The sequence below is a fragment of the Uloborus diversus genome, unplaced genomic scaffold (assembly GCF_026930045.1).
Source record: "Uloborus diversus isolate 005 unplaced genomic scaffold, Udiv.v.3.1 scaffold_12, whole genome shotgun sequence".
NCBI classification, from domain to species: domain Eukaryota; kingdom Metazoa; phylum Arthropoda; class Arachnida; order Araneae; family Uloboridae; genus Uloborus; species Uloborus diversus.
This window is the reverse complement of record NW_026557876.1, coordinates 2,093,283-2,118,971: the sequence shown is the minus strand read 5'-3', so window position 1 is coordinate 2,118,971 and position 25,689 is coordinate 2,093,283.

Genomic DNA, 25,689 nt, shown 5'->3' with positions numbered 1-25,689 from the left:
TGTAATTTGAGATGGAAGAGTGGTCTGAAAAAGCGTTTTTGAAAGCTAACAAAACTCTCAAAATAGCAATAGCTCAATTAACGAACCCAGTCAATCAATGAATTACGGTGTTGAGAGGAAATACCGGACAGAACTAAGCAAAAAAAAAAAGGTTAACAGCGATTCCATTGCTTTTATCCAAAAACTTAAAATTTCGAAAAATTATAATAAATTTTTTTTCCCAGGGGGGTCAGCTGACCCTTTGACCTTCCCCTGAATCCGCCCTTGGCCATGCTACCAGGTTAGGTTTGCCCCAACTTTAGTTATGGACATCTTTAAGGATTTTTTAGAAATTTGAAATAATGCTGAACTATACTGCTGCAGTTCTAGTTTATATGGAAAAAACTAATCATCACTGTGTTAGAACTCAGAAACTGCACTTTCATAGCTGTGAAATTTTCATTCATTTTCAACTACGATTTATGAAATGCATTGGAATACACTGGCTTGACCATTTACGGTCGCAATCGCTCAGTTATGAGCACACTAAAAACGAACCATGTTCATGTTATCTGAATTCAATTATTTTCAGGAAAATGCCCAAGAAAGTCAACCAACCAAACTTTGGTAGGTTGGCAACTCAAGCAAAGTGGCCAACCAACTCAAAACGCATTTTTTATTAAACAATGTAATCAACTTACCAATTTCTGCAACACTGAAGTGAAAAACTGGCAAATCGCGATTGAAAGGTTCGTCTGAACAACTATAATGAATAAATTAATTTTATAAATCGAACTGTTCTGTAGCTGCATCTTTTATTTGTCGTCTGCTGAGTGTTTTATCATCAATCCTAAGTAATAATTTTGAGCAAGAACAGCCAAAAATTCAACCAAGGTCGTACAGTAAAACCTGGTTAAGTCGTCACTCAAGGGACCAAAAATTTTTGACCACTTATGCGGAGTGACTATTTATGTGGAGTGCAAAATTAAAGAAGAAAAAAAAAAGCCTTACAAATATTCATAAACAGCAGTAGAATTTTGTGAGAAAAACAATAGCTTATGTAATCAATGTCTATAAATTAATGCAAATATTAAAAAGGGGGGGGGGGGGTACTAATGATAGTTACTTTGTTTTATTTTCTCTTACTTGTACATTACTAGATAACAACTTATTTTAATGTAGTTACGGTACATTAGTACAATCCTTCAATGTTGACGGATGAAATTGTTGTTTACGGAAAAGAACGATCTCTTCTAACATACATCAAGCTTTAAATTCAGTGTTTGCAGTTCCTTGAACGGATGTTAAATAATGACTAACTTTCTCCAGATATGTATGTCTTGCTGAGATGACTTTGATTCATACTCTTGGCACTCGGCAGAGTCACAGCAAGAAGTATGCTTTGAATGACCAGAACCCAGAATAGAGATTTCAAGGAAAAATGACTATCAAACAGAATTTCAACTAAGTTCGACATTATTTTCGAAGATCCGATAAGGATAAGGAATTTTAGGAAACAAGTTTTGAGTAACTAGTTAACCGGGTAAAGATAAATTTGGTGACCAGTAAAAGAGGGTCATTTTACATTACCGTGAATGAGGCCTTTTCGGGACCAAAGAAAAACGACCACTTAAACGGAGTGACCACTTAACCGGTCGACTACTTATTGAGATTTCACTGTATATATCTAGACTTGCCAGATTTCTGAAGTGTTCAACAGGGATACCGGAGTACATAACACATTCCCCCATAGACGTTCCAAAAAAAAAATAAATAAATAACATACATAAATAATCCAAAATACGCTCTTTTGCTTGGTACCAATATTTTAAATACGCGAGTAGTTTCTCACTTACGCAAGTACAATAGAGTTCTAATTAACCGGATTTTTTATTAATATCATATGAAATGAAAATCTTACAAAGAGGGGATTTAGCTAAGAATAATCTTGATGAAGTCACCGTCAAAATAATATAATAGTAATAATGTATATATATATATATATATATATATATATATATATAATCAAAATCGGTTCCTCCGTTCATGTCATCAATACACACACATTGCAGCGTCACTCAAAATTATTATACAGAATTGATGATAAATGATAAAACATAGGTTTAATTTGGCAGACGATAAATAACAAATGCAGAAGCAGAATAGTTCTATTTATTTTATGTGGTTGTTAAACATTTGCACAAACCCTGCTTCTAAATGGCTGTTAAAAGCATATTCAAACAAAGCTTCTAAATGATTGTCAAAAATATACACAAACGCTGCTTCAAAGTGGCTGTTAAAAATGTACAAAAAAAAAAAAAAAAAACCCTGCTCCGAAATGGCTGTCAAAGTATACACAAAACCCCAGGTTCTAAATAGCTGTTAAAATATATTCAAATCCTGCTTCTAAATGGTTGCCAAAAATATACTCAAATCCTGCTTCTAAATGACTATCAAAAATGTACACAAACACTGCTTCAAAATGGCTGTTAAAAATATACACGAAAAAAACCCTGCTCCGAAATAGCTGTCAAAGTATACACAAAACCCCAGGTGATAAATAGCTGTTAAAATATATTCAAATCCTGCTTCTAAATGGTTGCCAAAAATATACTCAAATCCTGCTTCTAAATGACTGTCAAAAATGTACACAAACACTGCTTCAAAATGGCTGTTAAAAATATACACGAAAAAAACCCCTGCTCCTAAATGACTCTCAAAGTCTACACGAAACCCCAGGTGCTGTTGAAATATATTCAAACCCTGCTTCTAAATGGTTGTCAAAAATATACTCAAATCCTACTTCTAAATGGCTGTCCAAAATATACACAAACGTTGCTTCAAAATGGCTGTTAAAAATATACACAAGCACTGCTTTAAAATGACTGTCAAAGATATACACAAACACTGCTTCAAAATGGCTGTTAAAAATATACACAAACACTGCTTTAAAATGACTGTCAAAAATATACACAAATGCTGCTTCAAAATGACTGGTTAAAAATATACACAAAAAACCCTGCTCCTAAATATCTGTCAAAATATACTCAAAACCCCCGGTTCTAAATAGCTGTTAAAATCTATTCAAACCCTGCTTCTAAATAGCTGTTAAAAATATACACACTGCTTACGTTCGACGAGCTCGACCGGTAGCGGCCGGTAAGTTTATCACGTGACAACTAATGATCACGTGCTCCAATCCACCAATCAACAGCTTAAAATGGTAACCGGTGAGGTAACCGATAGATGATAGAACGCTGCGGTTTGTAACCGGTAACTTATCGGTCGACCGGTGAGGTTCGTCGAACGCAACCAAACGCTGCTTCAAAATGGCTGTTAAAAATATACACTCCTCCCCCCCCAAAAAAAAAACCCTGCTCCTAAATATCTGTCAAAATATACGCAAAAACCCAGGTTCTAAATACCTGTCAAAAATCTATACACAAACACTGTTTTTCATTTAAATCGTGTGCCTTACAATCGTTCCATTTCAATTTTTCGAATTTATTTTTAGCGTGGCAATACGAACTAAGAACTTGAAATTCGTATTTCGCCTTGTTTATGTTTATTTATCGGACGAGTATATTTTAGCGAAGAAAAAGAGAAATCCAGATCTTTAAACTATAAATACAATGCGCTCCATGAGTTTTTTTTTTTTTTTTCAAACAATCAAGATGGTTTTAGTGGATAAGTCAGCGTGCGTTTAGTTTAGAATTCCAGTGTTGTTCCCGTCCTGTTTAGAAAGGAGTAAATCAAGTTAAAGGTATGTACAATTCACGTAAATATTTATGATTTAGTTAAACCTGTCATTTAAGCGGGAGGGGAGGGGGTAATTGCCCCCTGGCTTTGTGAAATCAATGTGATTATATATATGTGGGTGTGCTTTTTGTTTATTTTCAACACAATATGGATACCTTTTGAATTCGCATGGGTTTATCGCACACCTAACACAACACCACCTCAAGTTGAAAATATTCGATTTTGAGTTATAATACCAGGTGCTTTTTCAGTACAGTCGGATCCCGACTTACGCGAGGTATGCGTTGCAAGATCCCTCGCGTAAGTCGGAATTTCGCGTTGTGGAACAACGTATGTTTAGAAATTTTTTATAAGCATACCCAATTATTTCAGACATGTGTTAGACACTCCTCAAATTGTTTCAAACCATTCCTTAACTATATATTACCGTTTCTTTTATAAAGAACTGACTTTTTACTGTAGTTTAGAAAAAGCGTTACTGTTTGAGATGATTACTCTGTTATGAACCACAAAATCAATGATCAATAAGATACATGTACTTTAACAGTAGGGTACTTACAGAAAGAACATTACTGCATTATAAAAGCACTGAACAGTAGATACCGTAATTTTAATTATAATTTTAAAATTCATGAAGTTTATATGCAGTTTTGGAACACCGCTATTTCTGGGCCTGGCTTCCATTTTCATGATGTTTGTATTTTGCTCCAGACACTACTCTGCAAGCTTCGTTATTAAATCTAAGTTCTGAACTTTTGCGGATTTCCTTTTCTTGAACTTAAATTGTACGTATCGAAGATCAACTCACACCTAATTGTCGTGCTACCTTCGAGGCACTTAATAATTGTTTAAGCATCGAGAATCTTTACCTTTTCTTGCATTGTCAGAAACTTTCTGCTTTTCTTCCCACTTTTGCTAACTTGAGATGAAAGTCCTTATTTAGGAACCATTCTGTTTTATAAACGTTCATAAGGAAAAAAACCGTTAAGAATCGGAGCGGTAATTTGTATAAACTAAAGCAAAGCGTTGTTTAGACTAATACAATGTGTGAACTTCCGCTGTCAGTGATGCTAAAGGGATGAAAATCTATTCACGAAACCAATATTTAGTGTCAACGAAGCCCATTCTAATGCTCCGCTGCTCGTTTCCAAAAAATTTCATGTTGCTAGCGAGCAATTTGCGTCAGCAATAAAAAATTCATTACTTATAAAAAAAAAAACTCGCGTTATAGCCATTTCGCGCAAGTCGGATCGCGTTGTAGCGGGATTCGACTGTAGTTCTATTAAAATGAAAGACGGCCACAAACGAGAAAAAAAAATTAACCTTACTTTTGAGTTTGTGTTTAAGCTAAGGCGCATTCCATTTCAATTGATTTTTCTCGAAAAGTAGATTTTGCAGATGTAGCAGTGTTCCGCCGTGTACAGGTAAAAGGCAGTAACTGCACATTTTCCATTTTTCCATCCGCGGGGGGGGGGGGGGGGGATTAAAAATACCTTCTGAAGGGGATTTTTTGATCATAAAACCTTCTGAAGGGGGATTTTTGATCAAAACAGCCCTTTTATATGCATAAACTACTGTATTATAATTTGCATTTATGTTAAAACCATTGCCTCTGGGGGGTCATTTTCACTTCCCCCTTCGCTGCGTCACTGAGTGTACCTTATCTTTAGTGTACAAGTTCGCTTATTTGGTATCCGCTGAAAAAAAGGCGCGAAAAAAAAAATCGTCTCATTCCAAAGTTTCCCTATTTTTACTTCCTTTTACAAAAAAGGAAATATTGTATTCGCGAAAAAATTTTCACTCAAAAATTGGCCTTAATTTCCATTTTGCTCACCCCCGAATGAATGTTGAGTTTTTTTTTTCAACCCGCCTACACGTACATATGTACAAAAGAACGTATAGACGCCCGAAATATCCGTTTTGACGTTTCCCGAGTTAATTACAACCAGTTTTCTTGTGACGTCTGTATGTACGTATGTATGTGCGTATGTGCGTATGTGTGTATGTATCTCGCATAACTCAAAAACGGTATGTCCTAGAAAGTTGAAATTTGGTACGTAGACTCCTAGTGGGGTCTAGTTGTGCACCTTCTCTTTTGGTTGCATTCGGATGTTCCCAAAGGGGGTCTTTTGCCCCTTTTGGGGGGGGGATCATTGTTAATTTCGATGTAAACTCACGTGGTGTTATAATTTGGCGTACACTTGGCGCTATATCGCCAGTCTTTTGGTCGCCAAGTTTTGTCGCCAATTTGGCGACAACTGTGGCGATATTTATTTTTTTTTTTTTAACTTGGTTCCAATTTGGCCTCTGTTGGTGATGTTTAGAGAGTAAACAATTGAATCACATGAAAATTGCCAATAATGGGGAAATGACATTAACTAGGACTAAAAGGCAGTCATGTGATGCACACATCAGCTTGCTTGTATTGAATCCACCACACATTTCTTCAAACATCTCGAAAACTCATTTTTGCAGATACTGCCTTTTACGTGCACACGGCAGTGTTGTAGTTGGTGTGCGATATTTGAAGTGATGGCCTGTATTTAGTTCCGATATTTTGTCAAGCAAGATTGAAATCGATAGAATTTAGCGCTGTAGTTGCGTGTTAATTTCATCATAAAGCTACCGTGCCTTGTGCCGAACAATTACTAAACCACTAAACTTGGAAAACACACCAACTTATGGTGCACAGATCGTCCCGAATTGAACAGGATTATTCTGCTCTTTAGATGATTTTCCCGATTCTGAAAACGTCCTGTACTTAGATTCGAGTTTTGATGCTGATTTGTCCCGAACGGCTTGGGAAAATTTTAGTTTAGGTCAAAAGCGCTATTTTGATTGGAGCAAATCCTCGTTTATACGTCTTTTACATCAATGCGTCGTCTTCACCAAGTTACGGTTCATTCCTTTTAATGTAAAAGTGAATCGTTTGTACGTCACGAAATATCGGTAATACGTCTCCCCCCCTCCCTGAAACTCGAAAAAATTCTGCTTGAGAGGGGGGGGGGGGTTTCGTTAGCTAAAGCACCAGTGGACATTTTTTTAATGAAGTTAATTCCATTCAGAATGCTCTGATCGTGCAAAACCAAATCAGCTTGTCAGGCGGCTATAAAATAATTTTTCATCAAATACCTGCATGTTCTTTGTGTAACATTACTTTAATTACATTATTCGCTGGAGATATGCTGTTTTGAATAAGCATTTAAGATATAGGATAAAGGTATGATTTATTTGAAACAAAAATGTTACCTAAAAATTCAATTGAAGTCCATATGACAGACTAATCTTATATCTTTAAACGAGCAATTCTTGTGGGTGTGTGGGTATGAATATATATAATTTTATTTCTTATCTCGGAAACGGCTCTAAAGATCTGGATGAAATTTTGGATTTAATTGTAGTTTTGCATTCTAAGTTCATCTGCATTAGTTTTTTCTGTAAAAACGCATTTTTTTTACAAAAAAAAAAAAAACAGTTTTTTAATGTAAAGTTTAATCAAGTTAAGCCTTTAAAAAAAAAAAAAAAAAAACCCTGTGAATTGACACATTTGGCAGATGATTTGCAATCATAACATTGAAAATTTGTCTGGTCTCATTTTGAAATTTCAAACTTGCTTAGAGTTTCCAGGCTTGGCTGATATTAGCCACTTTGGCTAATTTCAAGCTCACTTGACTAAAAGCAAAATTCAAAAGTATTATGTAAGTCGATGTTAGGCTTTTTTTTAAACTAAAATATGTTTTGACTGTCTTATTTTATTAAATTTATTTATTTTCTTTTTTGCACTTCAAATAGTTTTTTATGTTTTTTAAATCATGCATCTAAATTTTATTTTGAATTGGTTCGTGGATCAGTTTTTATGGATAGCATGCTGTATGTAGCATTTTCTCGCTTAAAGTGACCAAATACACTGAAAGTACTTATTCCAAATGAAAATATCGATTAGGAAAATCTTGTATCGGGGGAGGGGGGAGGGGGGCAAAATACACTATGTAACCAAAAGTATTGGGCCAGTTTCAAAATTCCCATTTTTACGGATTTCTCGAGAAATAAAAGACCAGTTGCTCTGTAACTTTTTTCACATAAAAGGTATACTCCAGCTGTCATTTTCCGATAAAAATTAAGGCTACTATTAATTTAGGGGATGAGCAACAAATTGAGGAAACAAAAAAAGATTTTGATCCTTAATCATTGTAAATAGCTGGAAATAAGCTATAAATTTCAGAAATAAGTTTTAAAAACTACCAAGAATTTATTTTTATAATTTGATGAAAGTATCTCTTATGCCCGCGGAAATGCAAGCATTTGTTTCAAAAAATGCAATTTTTTAAAAAAAGTTTTTGGTTCATATCACTCAGAGTTTTCCATCAAACGTTACTAATCTTTCAGAATATTTGACAGCACATTAGAGAAACACTTTAACAAAATTTGAAGTTAAAATATTGAAAATTTAATGAAATATGAACGTTTAATGCACTTTTTTCATTGCGCATGCGCAAAAGATAGCAATTTGTAACCTTCATAATCAAAAAATCAGATACAGTAGGCGCCGCTTAATGTTATCATTCGCTTAATATTATCATTCGCTTAATGTTATCAGAATCACGAAGTCCCGGAACACTTGTATGTTAACAAACGTTAAAAAAGTGGGATATTGTAGTCAGCATCTTCGTTTATTGTTATCACTTTTTCATAAACTTTCAATTTTTCCCCCGTTTTTTGTTCCCCAATTAACAGAAATACATAGGCAAACCCTGACGAGACTAACTTTCTGTGTAGCATTTTGTGGTTTTCAATAGCAGTTCAAAATTTTTCTAGGAACCAAGCTACAGAAAGTTCTCCCCCAGTGACCACAGACTCCCCCGAAGAAAACTTTCTTTTGCACCTAAAAAAAATCAGTCACTGGACATGGCATTGATGAAGGACCTCCATTGTTGCCATTGCTTTGTAAGCTGTTAAAGAATTGTGTCGAGATTGAAAACAAGGCGAAGTCAAATTAAAATTTAAACAACAAGCACAACCATGCAGGAAAAGATAGAAAAGCTGAATGTGCTGTGAAACTGGTTTACGAATGTCAGGGAAAACGGTCATATTTTACTTCACCTATTACTATGTGATTAAAAATTGCATAATTTAGCTTCAACTTTTTATAATTCGGATATATTTCCATTCTGTCAATTTAATCTTTACTAATAATAAAGCTGAAAGTCCCTCTGTCTGTCAGGATCTCTTTGACGCGCATAGCGCCTAGACCGTTCGGCCGATTTTCATGAAATTTGGCGCAAAGTTAGTTCGTAGCATGGGGGTGTGCATATCGAAGCGATGTTTCGAAAATTCGATGTGGTTCTTTTTCTGTTCCAATTTTAAGAACAAAATTCTCATAAGATGGACGAGTAAATTACGAAATTATCATTACGTGGAACCGTAACATGGGCACAAGCCAATTGGCGAGAAAATTCAACTTACATTATTTGTAAATATACAGGCGAACCAAAAGACCTTTTCATTTTCTATTACGGGCAAAGCCGTGCGGGTACCACTAGTAATTTATAATTTGAAAGTGCTTTTAGTTGAGTCACTGTGATTTTAATTTGAGGTTGCCAAAATAAATGCACCTTGATTGGAAAAAAAGTCATTATTTTGTGTCTCCTGGATTCTCTTCGGTTATTGTTATCAGTCGGTTATTGTTATCAAATTGTATTTGTCCCAAAGTGATCACATTAAGCTGCGCCTACTGATCCTACAGCTCATAAAAAAAATCCACCTCAATATCTTTAAAATTTAAAAGGTTATCAGCGATTTAATGAGCCGAATTTCTATAATTCTTGGATAGGCGACGAATGGTAAGGGGTCGTTCGCAAACTGGCAATAGTTTCCTGCTATCGTCGCAGAGTGGTTCATAATAAGAACGGATTATTTGCGAACGATCCCTCCCGATTCGTCGTCTAGATAAGAATTGTTAAAATTCGTCTCATTAAATCGCTGATAACTTTTTAGATTTTTAAGATATAAAGGTGGGATTTTTTAATAAGATGTAGGATATATCTGGGCTTCCGGTTATGAAGGTTATAAATTGCTATCTTTCGCGCATGCGCAGTGAAAAATTAATTGCTTTAAACGTTCATATGTCATTAAATTTTCATTATTTTAATTTCACATTTTATTATTAGGTTTCTCTAATATGCTGTCTTTCTGAAAGTTTAGTAACATTTGACGGAAAACTCTGCGTGATATGAGCCGAAAACCTTCAAAAAAAAAAAAAAAAAAAAAAAAAAAAAAATAAATAAATAAAATTGCATTTTTGAAAGAAATGCTTATATCTCCGTGGGTATAAGAGATACTTTCACGAAAACATAAAAACAAATTCTAGATAGGTTTTTAACTTATTTCTGTAATTTATAGCTTGTCCCCAGCTATTTACAATGAAAAATGATCAAAAACCTTTTTTTGTTTCCTCAATGTGTTGCTCGTCCCCTAAATGAATATCAGACTTATCTTTTGTTGGAAAATGGCAGCTGGAGTATACCTTTTATTTGAAAAAAATTACAGAGCAATTGGTCTTTTATTTCTTGAGAAATCTGCAAAAAATTGAATTTTTGAAAGTAGCCCAATACAAATTGGTTCAAATTGGTTCCGAGTTCAAAATGACAGGAATAATCAATTAATGACAGGAAAATTGTATAGTGGAAGCAAAAATGTAACTGATAGTTTAAGGGTTTACAGTACCTCAAAAATGATGAAACGATCAAAAAAAATTTTTTTTTCATATTTCAAAACTAAAAACTATTCTGAACCCAGGGGAGAAATTTCATTGCTTTAGTTCAAATGTTTAAAAAGTTATGAGTGGTTTTAGGCCATGCTCGCTATGTGTTCTTATGCAAAAGAAAAACTTCAAATTGCTTTTTCTCGATGGTGGTTTTTTTGTGTTTTCATGTCATTAGAATCCCTAAGGATTTTTTTCTATTAAAGATACAGCTTTAAAGTAATACTTTTTTGCAATTGGGATAACATCTTTGACAAAAGTGTGCATTGGATAAGCATTTTATAAATGACTCAAATGTTTAGGGGATGTTAAACCTTTAAAAACCAAATTAAAAAAAAAAAACCTTGATTTTTTACATAATTAATCACAGAAAATTTTCTAATAAACTCATAAGCAAATGAATGCACAGATTTTTAAAGATGATTATAGTGATCGTTTAGCAAAAAACTTTTTTCAAATTAGTGCAAAAATAAAAAAGCCTTAGGAATTTTAAAAAATTGAAAATTTCCTCAATTTTTTGAATTTTTGAAAAAAGTAGGCAACATTTTTAAATTTTGAAAGCAAATTATTGATTACAAAATAAGTATGCATGTTATGGTTTCAAAAAAAATATAAAATTTACTTAAATTTTTAAAAAAAATGTTTGAAAGGTACTGTGAACCCTTAAAGCAAAATATTAATTCAATTGCATTCAGAATCTTCTTTGGCACTTTAGTATTATGAGAAGGTCGCGGTGCATTTTCAATCCTAACAATTTTTTCATATTTATTGTCGCGATGTTTGGTCTAAAAAATCACTTCTTTGGCAATACCGTGCGATAAATGCAGTCGAGCCTCCATATATCGAACCTCCACATATCGAAATTTTCTATATATCGAATAAATTTCAATGTTCATTACATAGAAAAACTGTTTCTATATATCGAAAAAATCTCTATATATCGAAATTATTTTTCGAGATATTCGAAGTTTTTTTCAGCTTTAGACTGTTTATCTGATGAAAAATGAAGGTTGGGGGAGAACATTATGTTCACTAAAGGTTGCTACGAAACTCATAAGGAATCTGAGGTTGAGAGGTGAGTATAGATAGGTCGTTGTTCCGCTCTGGAGTTCTTAAATTCCCTCGAGTTAATTTCAAATCTTAGTTTTAACCAGTAGCACTGTAAAATCAGTTTCAAGTTATCCTTTTTGTCTGTTGATTATCATTCCTAGTCTTTTTAGCTGCAATAAAAATAATTCAAGTTAAGTAGATTGATTTTTTACTTGTCTCTCGATTACATTGTCAAAACGAAAATCCCCTCATGTTGCGAATCAAGTTGAACTGCCGAAGAATGAAGATGTATGAAGAAACAAAAATGTAATTTCTGTTAATTTTTCAGTTATTAACTTTCGTTTAATCCGATGTTCGTATAAATTAGAAATTGGGTTTCATGCACGAAAATTAGCTTTAATTTTAATGTTTTAGGATATTTTTATGATAAAATACAATCGTTTCTATATATCGAAATTTCTATATAACGAATTTTTTTCCGGCAATTTGCTACTTCGATATGTGGAGGTCCGACTGTATTTATACGCTACCAGCTCAGAGTTTCTCTAAGTGGGTGTCTGTGGGGCAGGGGAGGCCTATATCCAGTAGTAGGCTTCTTAAAGCTAAAATGATTATAATGCTGATGAAATGTTCGCATGTATATCTCTCGTTTCTTGGAAGCATATCCAACGACTGGCGGGAACATTAATATTTCTTTAACGTGATACTTTTCAAGTACATTTGAAAAATTATCGAATCTTAAAAAAAGAAGGAGTTGACAAAAAAAAATAAAAATTGAATTTTGACATCTTGAATTTAAATTATGTTTTTCGCAATCACGAGTGTGTGTATGTAGGCGTGTGTTTTTGTGTGTGGGGGTATGTGTGCTTGTGTGTAGGGGGTATGTGTATGTGTAGGCATGTGTGTTTGTGTCTGTGTGCTGGCATAAGTGTGTGGGTAGTTGTGTATATGAATGTGTATGTGTGTTTGGGGGGGGGGGTATGTGTATGTGGTCTGTGTGCAGGCATGAATGTGTGGGTAGTTGTGTGTATGTTTTTGTGTGTATGTTTGTGTGTGTGTGTGTAAGTGTATGTGCTTGTGTGTATGTGTAGTTGTGTATGTATACGCGTGTGTGTAGGACATGGATGCAACCTGGAGACGGCTTTCGCTATAGAAGCAGCATCGTGAGGAGCCCGCCGACGGTGGTGCTGCGGAGGGTGGCGGTGGGAAAATAAAATCAAAGGACATCAAAAAAAAAAAAAAAGCAGTCAAGTGAAAACAGTAAGCAATCGTGATTGCTCAAAAAAAAAATCTTTTAAAGCCTAGCGAGGTTCGGTCGTCCAGGTGCTATATTATAAAGAAGATTATTAGAATCTTACAACTTTTATGTTTGGATAAATTTGCATTAGTAGTGTCAAACTTGTAAAATAACAAAGTGATTTGTCAACCTTTCGATTCTTCTTCGTTTTCATTTATACGTCGTTTCACGTCATTCCGTCCAAAGACGTATATGCGATGCTTTGCTGTCTATGATTAAATGGCACAATACAAGGTTAGCATAAAAGAATATCCGGCTTTTAAAAATTTATGTTTCATAAACACTTTTCACTATAAATGATGCATAAAAATGAAGATAAACTGTGAAAGTTTTTTTTTTCACCCACCAAAGTTCGATATTTGCGCCTTTCTTAACTCGACACACGTTTATATAACATACATTTTGAAGTGTTTCACTGTCCATGCTTCTCAATGCTACACATGTGCCATCTTTAATTTCTTGCAATGTTGTAGGCAAGGTATATAAACACCGTCTTTGACGAAACCTGACTAAATAACAGAATTTTTAAAAAAATACCAAGCACTTTTCATAATGCACTCAAAAGGACAAAATAACTTTTCTGGGTCAGAAAGGACAGTTTAAGAATTCCTGTAGTTTTCGAAAATGCCAAGAAAATGACAGCACAAACGAAGAAAAGTGCGACTCAAGTCATGAAGAGAATTTACTATCATTATCTAGCTTTCAATCCTAACTTTGAGTGTTGAAACATGCATATTTTTCTTATTGGGAAAGTTTGGTTTGAAATGACTAGAACCGAGGATTCCTTAATTCCCCCGCCCTCGCTCGTAACAAAATCAGGAATTTAAGAAGCTTAGGGAAGTAAAACTTTGCTCCTCGGCGACAGGAGCTCCGATCCGACGAGATGTTTATTTGTTCGGCGGGAAAAGATTTCTCACTCTTTCGAAAAACAAGGCGGAGGAAAATGTGTAATCCCCTCTCATATTTATTCTCACTTTCACAATCGATTTTTTTTTTTTTCCCTTCAAAATAAGTCAAGCGCCTTACCGACACATGGACACTTGGAGACAAACCATGTCGCCAGCCGCCATTTTGTATTGCAAGACGTTTTGAAACCGATATGAGTTTTCTCAAAAACCTATTTTTCTTTCTCACGGCCATGAACGATGTAGATTTTTTATTAGTTTCTGCTTAGGTGTAGTTGGCTGAATTTGTTTTTGTTAAATTTTAGACTTACACCCAAACCTGTTTTTTTGCAGTGGATAGGGACCGCTTAAAAAAATAGTTCGTTTTAAGCATAGCTTCGTCCTTTTTTAATAGTTTCGTCAATTGTGCACCAGTCTGATTGAAATTTTCATATACCGGACAAAAAATGTTCGCAAAAAAAAAAAAAAAAGTACAAAAACAGGTTTGAGTGTATTTGCAACATATATCAAGGGATATTTTTGTGACATAAAATTCAATTAATTTTCTAGTACAATTTCAAAACTAGCTAGGCTCATGTGCTTCAATCACTTTTAAAATGTTAACAAAAAAAAAAGTACAGTATTTATTAAGTTAATTTGTATTTTTAATATTTTGCGCAATGAATCATGAACATGAAGAGCAAAGCGGATGGGGCAAGGAGAAATAGCTTATTTCGTTTACTCATTCAAACCTTCTTCTAAATCATTTGCGGATTCATTAATTAACTCATTTGCATTCCTTCATTCAGTAATTAACTTATTTATTCATTTATTCACTCATTTTCTTATTCATTCACTATTTTATCCGCTCATTTTTTTTTTCTGTACAACTACAAATTATTTGTTTATTGTTTCATTATCTTTTAATAAATTCATTCAACCTTTTATTTACTCATACTAAAAATATGAACTGAAAATATCATTTATTAAAAAATATTTTCTTTAATGATTGAATAGAGCATTTTTCATTAGACAATAATTTCATTTTTCACTTTCTCCCATGAAAAAAACGGGCAATTTTCCCCCCTTTTTTGAAGGCGCAAATATACTACCAAAAATAAAAAAAGGTGTTTCAATGCAAGTCTTGTTATAAAACATTCTTCTTGCTGTATGTACTGTAATTTTCAAAAGAAGTTTCATATTTGTTTATTTTGAAATGGCTGCGTGATTTTAGCTATTTCTCTTTGCCCCACATTCCCCTACTTTTTCAACAGCGTGTAGAAAGGTATAGTGTTATACTTTGTGAGAAAAGGGGGAATCAAATATGTCGCAAAAACTGTAGCATTTATGAAAGTCGTCGATCAGAGCGTGTTCAAAGATGGCCGACGGCGAACACTGATCTGCCTTAACCCTTTCTTTCTGGCGACCGCGGAAGCAGTTGTCATGGCAACCGTCCACATAGTTTTTTCTTTCCCGTCCCTAGCTCTCGGGATGAGGCGACAACGGGGATCGATTTTAATTCCTCTTCCGGTGCTAATGAGCCATTAGTGCTCAGGTGAACATTTTCTTGGCGAAATTTGACCTTCTGAGTAATCTCAACAGCTCCACATATAAACACCATCAAAAAGGCATGTAAATGTGCACTAAAAAAGCCTAAAATATGCACTAATTGTTTTTAAGTGTGCACTAAAAATTCAATAAATAATTCTCCGAGGTGCCGCTAATATACACTAAAAATTCATAAAATAGTGCTCCGAGGTGCCACTAATATGCACTAAAAATTCAGAAAATAGTGCTCCGAGGTGCCACTAATCTGCATTAAAAATTCAAAAAATAACTGAGACGTCACTAATATGCACTAAAAATAAAAGAAATAACAAGCATTGAGAATGCATTTAACATTGCATTGAGAATTCAAAAAACACGCACCAAAATATCAAAACAATATGCACTAAAAATTCAAAACGCATGTTCTATAAATTAAAAAGATATGTACTGAGAATTCGTTAAACATCACTAAAAATTCAAAAAAGATGCACTAGAAAACAAAAGAACAAGCGCAAAAAATTCAAAAAACATGCACTAAGAATTAAAAAATTCAAACTATGCACTGAAAATTCAAAACGCATGTTCTGTAAATTCAAAAAATATGCACTTAAAATTCAAAAAACATGTTCTATAAATTAAAACGATATGCACTGACAATTTGTAAAACATGCACTTAAAAGTCAAAAAAGATGCAGTAGAAAGAAATACAACAAGCGCTAAAAATTCAAAAATCATGCACTAAGAATTAAAAAATTCAAACTATGCACTGAAAATTCAAAACGCGTGTTCTGTAAATTCAAAAAATATGCACTTAAAATTCAAAAAACATGTTCTATGAATTAAAAAGATATGCACTGAGAATTCGTAAAACATTACCTAAAAGTAAAAAAAGATGCACTGGTAAGCAAAACAGTAAGCGCTAAAAATTAAAAAAACATGTTCTATAAATTAAAAAGATATGCACTGAGAATTCGTAAAACATCACTTAAAAGTCAAAAAAGATGCACTGGAAAGCAAAACAGCAAGCGCGAAAAATTCAAAAAACATGCACTAAGAATTCAAAAACTGTGCATTGAAAATTCAAAACGCATGTTCTATACATTCAAAAAATATGCACTGAAAATTCAAAAAACACGTTCTATAAATTAAAAAGATATGCACTGAGAATTTGTAAAACATGCACTAAAAAGTCAAAAAAGATGCAGTAGAAAGCGCTAAAAATTCAAAAAACATGCACTAAAAATTCAAAAATGCATTAATTTTTTTTTAAATTCACTCAAATAAAAGTCTTCACACCTGAATGCAAGCACGACCAATCTTTCAATTGAATTTGTTATTAAGATTTATTTAAGGTATTGAATAGAAAAGAAACCACTATTTTAATGACATTTAAAACTATCCAATGGATTGGTTTAAAAAGTTGTCCATTTTTCTCCCTCATATAGGACAGGGGAATGACAAAAGTTAAATTTCACTTACATATTGTCATAACTACATACAACAACGAGATACATACACACATACGCACATACATACGTACATACGGATGTCACGAGAAAATTCTGGGTAATTAACTTGGGGGTCGTCAAAATGGATATTTTGGGTGTCTGTAGGTTCCTAGGCATATATCCACGTGTGGTCGGGTCGAAAAATAAACTCAACATTCATTCGGGGGTGAGAAGAATGGAAATGAAGGCCGATTTTTGAATGAAAATTTTTTTGCGAATACAATACTTCCTTTTTTCTAAAAGGAAGTAAAAATCGATATCACTGCATACAAACAAGAATCAATCGTTCGTTGAGTGCTCATAACTGACAGTACAGTTGTGTTGGTAATATTTTTCAACCGGAGATTATATATCTAAGAGATTGTCTCTAAATATAAGTTAGGGCCCGTATGAAAAGTTAGATTTTGTATTATTTTTTGACTCATTTTTGTTTTTGCTTCAAACCATCAATATCTTAGGGACCATTCATTAATTACGTAAGGGTCTTGAGGTGGGGTTTAAAAATCTCTACAAACCCTTACTTCGGGGGGGGGGGGGGAGTACTTCTACTTATAACTATGTATACTACTAAGTATGCAAGTTCTTTGAAACCGTAACATGCATACTTATTTCGTTATCAATAATTTATTTTCAAAATTTAAAAATATTGCCTACTTTTTTTTGAAAATTCAAAAAATTGAGGAAAATTTCAACTTTTAAAAATTTCTAAGGCTTTTTTATTTTTGCACGAATTTAAAAAACTTTTTTTCTCAAAACGAACACTATAATCATCTCTAAAAATCTGTGCATTCATTTGCTTATGAGTTCATTCGAAACTTTTCTGTGATTAATTATGTAAAAAAATCAAAGTTTAAAAAAAAAAATCGTTTCTAAAGGTTTAACAATCTCTAAACACTAGAGTCATTCATAAAATGCTTATCCAATGCACAGTTTTGTCAAATACGTTATCCCAATTGCAAAAAGTATTACTTTAAAGCTGTATCTTTAATAGAAAAAAATCCTTAGGGATTCTAATGACATGAAAACACAAAAAAACCATCATCGAGAAAAAGCAGTTTAAAGTTTTTCTTTTGCATAAGAACACATAGCGAGCATGGCCTAAAACCACTCATAACTTTTTAAATATTTGAACTACAGCAATGAAACTTTTCCCCTGTGTTCAGAATAGTTTTTAGTTTTGAAATAAGCAATAAAAATTTTTTTTGATCGTTTCATCATTTTTGAGGTACCGTAACCCCTTAAACGGAAAATATACATACATACGGACAATATACGAACATACTAGTCGCCTGCGGTGCCAGCCTCGCCGCCTACGACTACCGCAATCCGCCTCTGGTGTGTTGGTGTATAACTCCGTTCTTCTGAAGTACTAAAGTACAGTACTGTCTTTGGCTTCGATTAGCGAAGGAAATTCAAATGACATTTTCGATACGTAAATTATATTCTCATGTGCGCCCATATGCAAAAAATTGTAAGGGGGGGGGGACTCAGATATTTTAACCATGGTTTAGCTGGATATTTTCCCCATGAAAACCAATTTCAGGACATATTAGAGTCATTTAAATTGGACATTTTTAATAACTTATTCATTAATGGCTGGAAAAGAAATATTTTTACATTTTTGCAAAGAAAAAAATACTAAAAACAAGGAAGATCTAATTTTTAAGGGGGGTGGGCTAGACCCCCCTTGCCCTCCTATATGGGGGCCCTTGTATATTCCTTCAAAGGAAGAGATGAAAAGAATATCGCATCAAAAAATCACATCGTTTGCGTCGGTATACAGTCGACTCCCGCTACAACGCGATCCGACTTACGCGAATTGGCTATAACGCGATTTTTTCCCTGGTAAAGAATTTTATTCCTAACGCGAATTCTTCACCCGCAACACGAAAATTTTCCGAAGGGAATCGCGGTTTTTTCGTGAATTTCGTTTCCACACCGTACTAGTCTGAACATCGCTTATACAAATAACTACTCCTCATTTTCCATTTATTTTTTTCATTCTATATGGGAAAGTTGATGAAATATAATGACACCTAAGAGTGCTGTTTCATTTTAAGTTTGTAAAGATAGAAGGAAAAAGAGAAAGTTTCAATAACTATAGTGCATTTGTTTTTCTTACTACATAATGTACGTACCGTTTATTTTACGTCTTCCTTTCCCATTGATCTTTGATTTTGTGTATCGTAGCAGTTTTTTATGTTAAATAAAACGTTTTTTTTTTTTTTTGAAATACAATAAATAAAATTCAATTTTTTACTTAAGAAACAGTAATGTATAGTTAAGAAATGGTTTTTAACAGTTTGAGGTGGTGTTTACAGTTGTCTTTAATCGTATGGGTATGTTTATAAAAGTTTTTACACATACCCTTTTCCACAACGCGAAATTTCAACTTACGCGAAGGGTCTTGGAACGCATCCCTCGCGTAAGTCGGGACTCGAGTGTACATGAATTACTAAACAGTGTGTTAATTTTTTTCGCGACGCAGTTCTAGAATCATTCGATTCTGAACTATTCAATAACTTCCGCTTTAAGCAGAAAAAAAGAGAGGAATTACGAAGGTAGGAAAATGTGGCCTTGAGAAAAAGAAAAACCTTCGCTCTGTGGGTCACCTTGCCAGAATGATGGGGAATATTGTAGGGAGAATTATGGGGAAAAGTGTTCCGGGAAAGAATTGAAAAATCTTACGAACGAAGAACCGATTGGAGAGAATGTTCGGTTTTTATTCGTTTTTAATTAATATATCCGCTAATTAAAGTCGCACAGCTATACCGCATAGCTGAACAAGTAGCCAGGAAAATTACGAATCTATCGATACCTGGTTCGATGCTCAGTATTCTGTCGTTCACCAGGAGTAGTAATATAGTTAGATAAACATGCCTGTTTAACAACAGTTATAACTTTAGAGTTTAGAAGAATAAGATGGAGTGAAAAAATGAATTTTCGAATTTCGAAACGCTTGGGTTCTTAAAAGTTGCCTTTTAGCATCAACAGGATATCTTTAAAATATTAACCTCCTAGGATGATATTTTTGGGTTCCTAAATCACCCCCCGAAAGTCTAAAATTAATATTATTATTAAGATTTATTAACAAAACACACATACATAACAGTAAGCAAAATAAAATAAAGTAAAGTTAAAACATACAAATTATAAAACATAAACTACAAACGTCATAACAAAACATTAAGAAAATCTTGACTATAGTTCAACATGAGTTAGTAGTAAATTCAACACTAAAGGCACTGTCCGCAGTGTTATTTAATTGGTTTAATCTGGAGTACAAACACAAATATGTATTAAACAGTAATATTTACAAATTAATTTTACACAAGTAATAAATATAAATAAGGTAATTTAATTTTACATAAGTAAGAAATATAATAAATATAAAAATTGCAAAAAGTCGATCTTTTTAAATTTGTTTAAACGAAATTGAAAAAAATGGAATTTTGAAAATGCTTAGAAGTGTGTAAATGTTAACGCTATATGCAAGGAAATCACCTAGAAATTTAAGCTCAATAGAGAGATTTCTTCCGATTTTCTAAAAACCGCTAAATAAATAAATAGCAAAATTCAAAAAACCGCAAATAACACACAATGTAATGATTTAATACAGAATCTCAACTTATTTATCAATGGGGTGGTTTCCTTCAGTCAAAAGTACTACTTTTAGACACTAAAATGGATAGAATAAGCAAAAAAAAAAAAAAAATTAAATTAATTTGAATTTTGACATCTTGAATTCAAATTATGTTTTTCGCAATCACGAGTGTGTGTATGTAGGCGTGTGTGTTTGTGTGTGGGGTATGTGTGTTTCTGTGTAGGGGGTATGTGTATGTGTGTAGGCATGTGTGTTTGTGTCTGTGTGCTGGCATGAGTGTGTGGGTAGTTGTGTATATGAATGTGTGTGTGTGGGGGGGGGGGGTATGTGTATGTGTGTGTAGGCATATGTGTCTGTGTGCAGGCATGAATGTGTGGGTAGTTGCGTGTTTGTGTATGTGTTTGTAGGGGGTATGTGTATGTGTGTGTAGGCATATGTGTCTGTGTGCAGGGGGTATGTGTGTTTGTGTGTAGGGGGTATGTGTATGTGTGTGTAGGCATGTGTTTTTGTGTCTGTATGCTGGCATAAGTGTGTGGGTAGTTGTGTATATGAATGTGTGTGGGGGGGGGGGGTATGTGTACGTGCGTAGGCATATGTGTCTGTGTGCAGGCATGAATGTGTGGATAGTTGTGTGTTTGTGTATGTGTTTGTAGGTGTATGTGTGTGTGTGTGTAGTTGTGTATGTATGCGCGTGTGTGTAGGACATGGACGCAACCTGGAGACGGCTTTCGCTAGAGGAGCAGCATCGTGAGGAGCCGGTTGACGATGGTGCTGGCAGAGGGTGGCGGTGGGAAAATAAAATGATAGGACATCAAAACAGTCAAGTGAGAACAATAAGCAATCGTGATTGCTCAAAAACAAATAACATGGACCCAGAAAATACTTTCATTTTCCCAACAGTTTTTTTTTAAATTAATTTTTTAAAATGTCCGATTTTTCAAACAAGACGTGGTCTTGATGACATCACAAATGATGCAATTTGGCGCATCTTTCTACTACATTTCCACGTTATGATAATCAAACAGCGAATTAAAATTGCGCTCTACGCTTGCTATCAACCCTGTCGTTGCCAATGCGCGTGAGTAAAGATGCAAATTGAATATTTTGTTCTGTGAATGGCAACATTCAATGGCATTTCATCATTTGTGATGTCACACGACAGAAGTGTAAACAATGAAAGCGCACCGATTTAAGTCATTTTTTTTTAAATATTAAACTTAAATAAATTATTTAAAGAATGGTCAGATCCTATGTTATTAAGCATGCTCTTTCAGAAAAAAATACTTTTGAAATTTTGGAAACGACCCCATTACATACAGGGTTAACATGAAAGAATATCCCGGTTTTAAAAATGTATATTTTATAAATTATTTCACTTAGCAATATAAATGATGCATAAAAATAAAGATAAACTGTGAAATTTTTTTTTTCCACTCACCAATGTTCGATGTGTGCACCTTTTGTACCGCGACACACGTCTATATAACATACATTTTGGAGTGTTTCGCTGTCAAGTTTTCGTAATGCTACACTTATGCGAGCTTTCAGTTCTTGCAAACTCGTAGGCAAGGTGTATAAGCACTGTCTTCGATGAAACCTCATTAAAACGAGCTAATGTGTGCATCACATGACTTCCTCTTACTCCAATTTAATGTCATTTTCTCATTATTGGCAGTTTTAATGGGATTCAATAGTTTACTCTCTAAATATCACCAACAGTGGCCAAATTAAAACCAGATTTAAAAAAAAAATTATATAAATTCGCCAAATTTGTCGCCAAGTGCGACCAAAAAGACTGGCGATATATCGCCAAGTGTTCGCCAAATTATAACGCCACTTGAGTTTACATCGAAATTAACAATGATTTCCCCCCAAAAAGGGGCAAAAGACCCTCTTTGAAACATCTGAATGCAACCAAAAAAGGAGGTGCTCAACTAGACCCCACTAGGAGTCTAAGTACCCAATTTCAACTTTCTAGGACATTCCGTTCTTGAGTTATGCGACATACATACACATACACACATACGCACATACATACGCACATATATACGTACCTACAGACGTCACGAGAAAACTCGTCGTAATTAACTCGAGGATCGTCAAAATGGATATTTCGGGTGTCTGTACGTTCCTAGGCACATATCCACGTGTGGTCGGGTTGAAAAAAAAACTCAACATTCATTCGGAGGTGAGCAAAATGGAAATGAAGGCCGATTTTTGAGTGAAATTTTTTTCGTGAATTCAATACTTCCTTTTTTGTAAAAGGAAGTAGAAATCACATGGAGTTGGGTTTGGTCATGTGGCCGACCAACGCATAAAGGGTTAATCATCATCATCTGCACAGTGTATTGAGGGGGAGGGGGAATACCCCCTTCCCTCCTCAAGGTCTTGATTTTAATATTGTTGCCAGTCCTCATAGCTAATAGTACACGTGTAAGGACTGTTGTGACCAAAAAACCCCTTCCAGAAGGAATTTTGAGCTACGCTATAGTGCGGAACGTGCACCTTTAAGTAGTTACGTACGTACAAAAAAACTTGGCCAGTTTATCTTGATCGTTATATATCATTTATAGTGGTAAAGGTAACAGTTTATGAAATATAAATTTTTAAAATTGGAACATTCTTTTATACCAGCGCTGGTTCCTATTCAAAGGGACTGGGACCAGAAAAAGTGTCCCTTATTCGGAGGTGTCCCTTAAAGAAGGTAGTACTGTATATACACACACTTTTTTAACACCTTTTTATTAGCTTCACTTGTATGTTTGTGAGTAACTCTCCTTTGGACAAAGAGCTAGTGGGCTTATTACTGTTAGTACATTCCACCACTTTATGGGGGTTCGTGGTCGAGCGGTTTAAGGCACGGGGCTTCGCTGACGTCCACCTCTGGGAAGCATTGGGCGTGCGTTCTAATCCCGTTTAACACCGAAATTAAATTTCTAACATTGCAACTCAATTTTCGCCCATTTTTTGTGATCGGATTCTTTTAAAATTTGGAATGCAACTTCAGACCCGATGAAAATGCAATATTCTATAATCAAATAAATTTATTAACGCTAAGTTATTAGTTTATTCTAATCAACACGCTTTATTAGCTTAACTTTTATGTTTGTGGGACCACCTTTCCTTTGGAGAAATAGCCAGTGGCTTATTAGACTTACTTACAACGTACAAATCAGAGCTGCGGAGTGTAACAATATTTGCACATGAATTTACCAGAAAGCATTCGAAATGTTTGATGCAAATAATGCAATAGAATACTAAGATATTCCATTATAAAAATCGAACACACGCACAAAGATATCATTTAAGAGTTACAAGTGTTAGCAATATTTACTATCTAAATCTTATTTGAAAAAAAAAATAATAGTTTAAAAAACTAAAAAAAAAAAAAAAAAACCACGTTTTTGTTGCAAAATGAAGTAAAAAATAAAATAATATAAATTTAGTTTAAAAAACTAAAAAAAACACGCTTTCGTAGCAAAATGAACTAAAAAGTGAAAAATAATCTTTGGATGACAAGTATATATTAAAGTGATGGACCAAACACTTAACTTTACTGTAATAGAAAAAAAGCGTGGGGGGCTTCATATCAGTTGTATTAAATTTCTTCCACTTGTTATCCATGCAAAAATGTAAATAGGCAGCCCCCCATGCTTTTATACTTCCTTTTCCAAAAAAGGAAGTATTGTATTCGCGAAAAAATTTTCACTCAAAAATCGGCCTTCATTTCCATTTCGCTCGCCCCCGAAAGAATATTGACTCTTTTTTTCAACCCGACCACACGTGGATACATGCCTAAGAACGTATAGACACCTGAAGAATCCATTTTGACGATCCCCGAGTTAATTACGACGCGTTTTCTCGTGACGTCTGTATGTACATATGTATGTGCGTATGTGTGTATGTATGTATCTCGCATAACTCAAGAACGGTATGTCCTAGAAAGTTGAAATTTGGTACATAGACTCCAAGTCGGGTCTAGTTGTGCACCTTCTCTTTTGGTTGCATTCGGACGTTCCAAAGGGGGTGTTTTACCCCTTTTTGAGGTAAAATCATTGTTAATTTCAATGTAAACTTAAGCGGTGCTATAATTTTACCAACACTTGGCAATATATGGCCAAGCTTTTGGTCGCCAAGTTTTGTCGCCATATTGGCGACGAATCTGGTGGTTTTTTTTAAATTTGGTTTAAAATTGGCTATATTTAGAGAGTTAACCATTGTATTACATTAAAGCTGCCAATATTGGGAAAATTTATCTGTATAAAACGTTTTCTTTGCTTCGGTTCCCAACAGACTTGGAATAAAAGTATTTAAAGTGTTTTTTTTTTTTTTTTTTTGCTCACTCCGAAGCAATATTATCTTTAAATTGGAGTAAAAGGAAGTCATGTGATGCACACATCAGCTAGTTTCTATTACAATAAAATTAAGTGTTTGGTCATTTACTTTATATACTTGTCATCCAAAGATTATTTTCAACTTTTTAGTTCATTTTGCTACTAAAGCGTGTTTTTTTAGTTTTTTTCAACTCCAGTGCAGCACCGTTTATACGTTTTTGAAGGGACTGCACGAAAAAAGCGTATAAATGAAAAAAACGTATAATAGGTATAGGTTAATGTGTATTAGACTTCCCAGGGACCCATTTGAAAAACGTATAATTGCTAAAAACGTATAAAAGAGAAACGTATAAACGGTGCTTCGCTGTATTATGTTTTACATACACACGCGCACTAGGATATACAGTCGGACCTCCATATATCGAACTTCCACGTATCGAAATTTTCTATATATCGAAATTCCAGCAAATTTCAATGTTCATTACATAGAAAAACTGTTTCTATATATCGAAAAAATCTCTATATATCGAAATTTTTCTCGAGACATTCGTATATTTTTTTTCCGCTTTAGACTGTTTGTCTCATGAAAAATGAAGGTTAGGGGAGGAAATTATGTTCACTACAGGTTGCTATGAAACTCATATGGAATCTGGGGCTGAGAGGTGTGTAGATAGGTCGTTGTTCCGTTCTGGAGTTCTTAAATTCCGTCAAGTTCATTTCAAATCTTATTTGTAACCAGTAACACTGCAAACTCAGTTTAAAGTTATCCCTTTTGTCTGTTGATTATCATTTTTAGTCTTTTTAGCTTCAGTAAAAAACATTCAAGTTAAGTAGATTGATTTTTTATTTCTCTCTCGATTCCATTGTCAAAACGAAAAGACCCTCATGTTGCGGATCAAGTTGAATTGCCGAAGAATGAAGATGTGTGAAGGCACAAAAGTGTAATTTCTGTTAATTTTTCAGTTA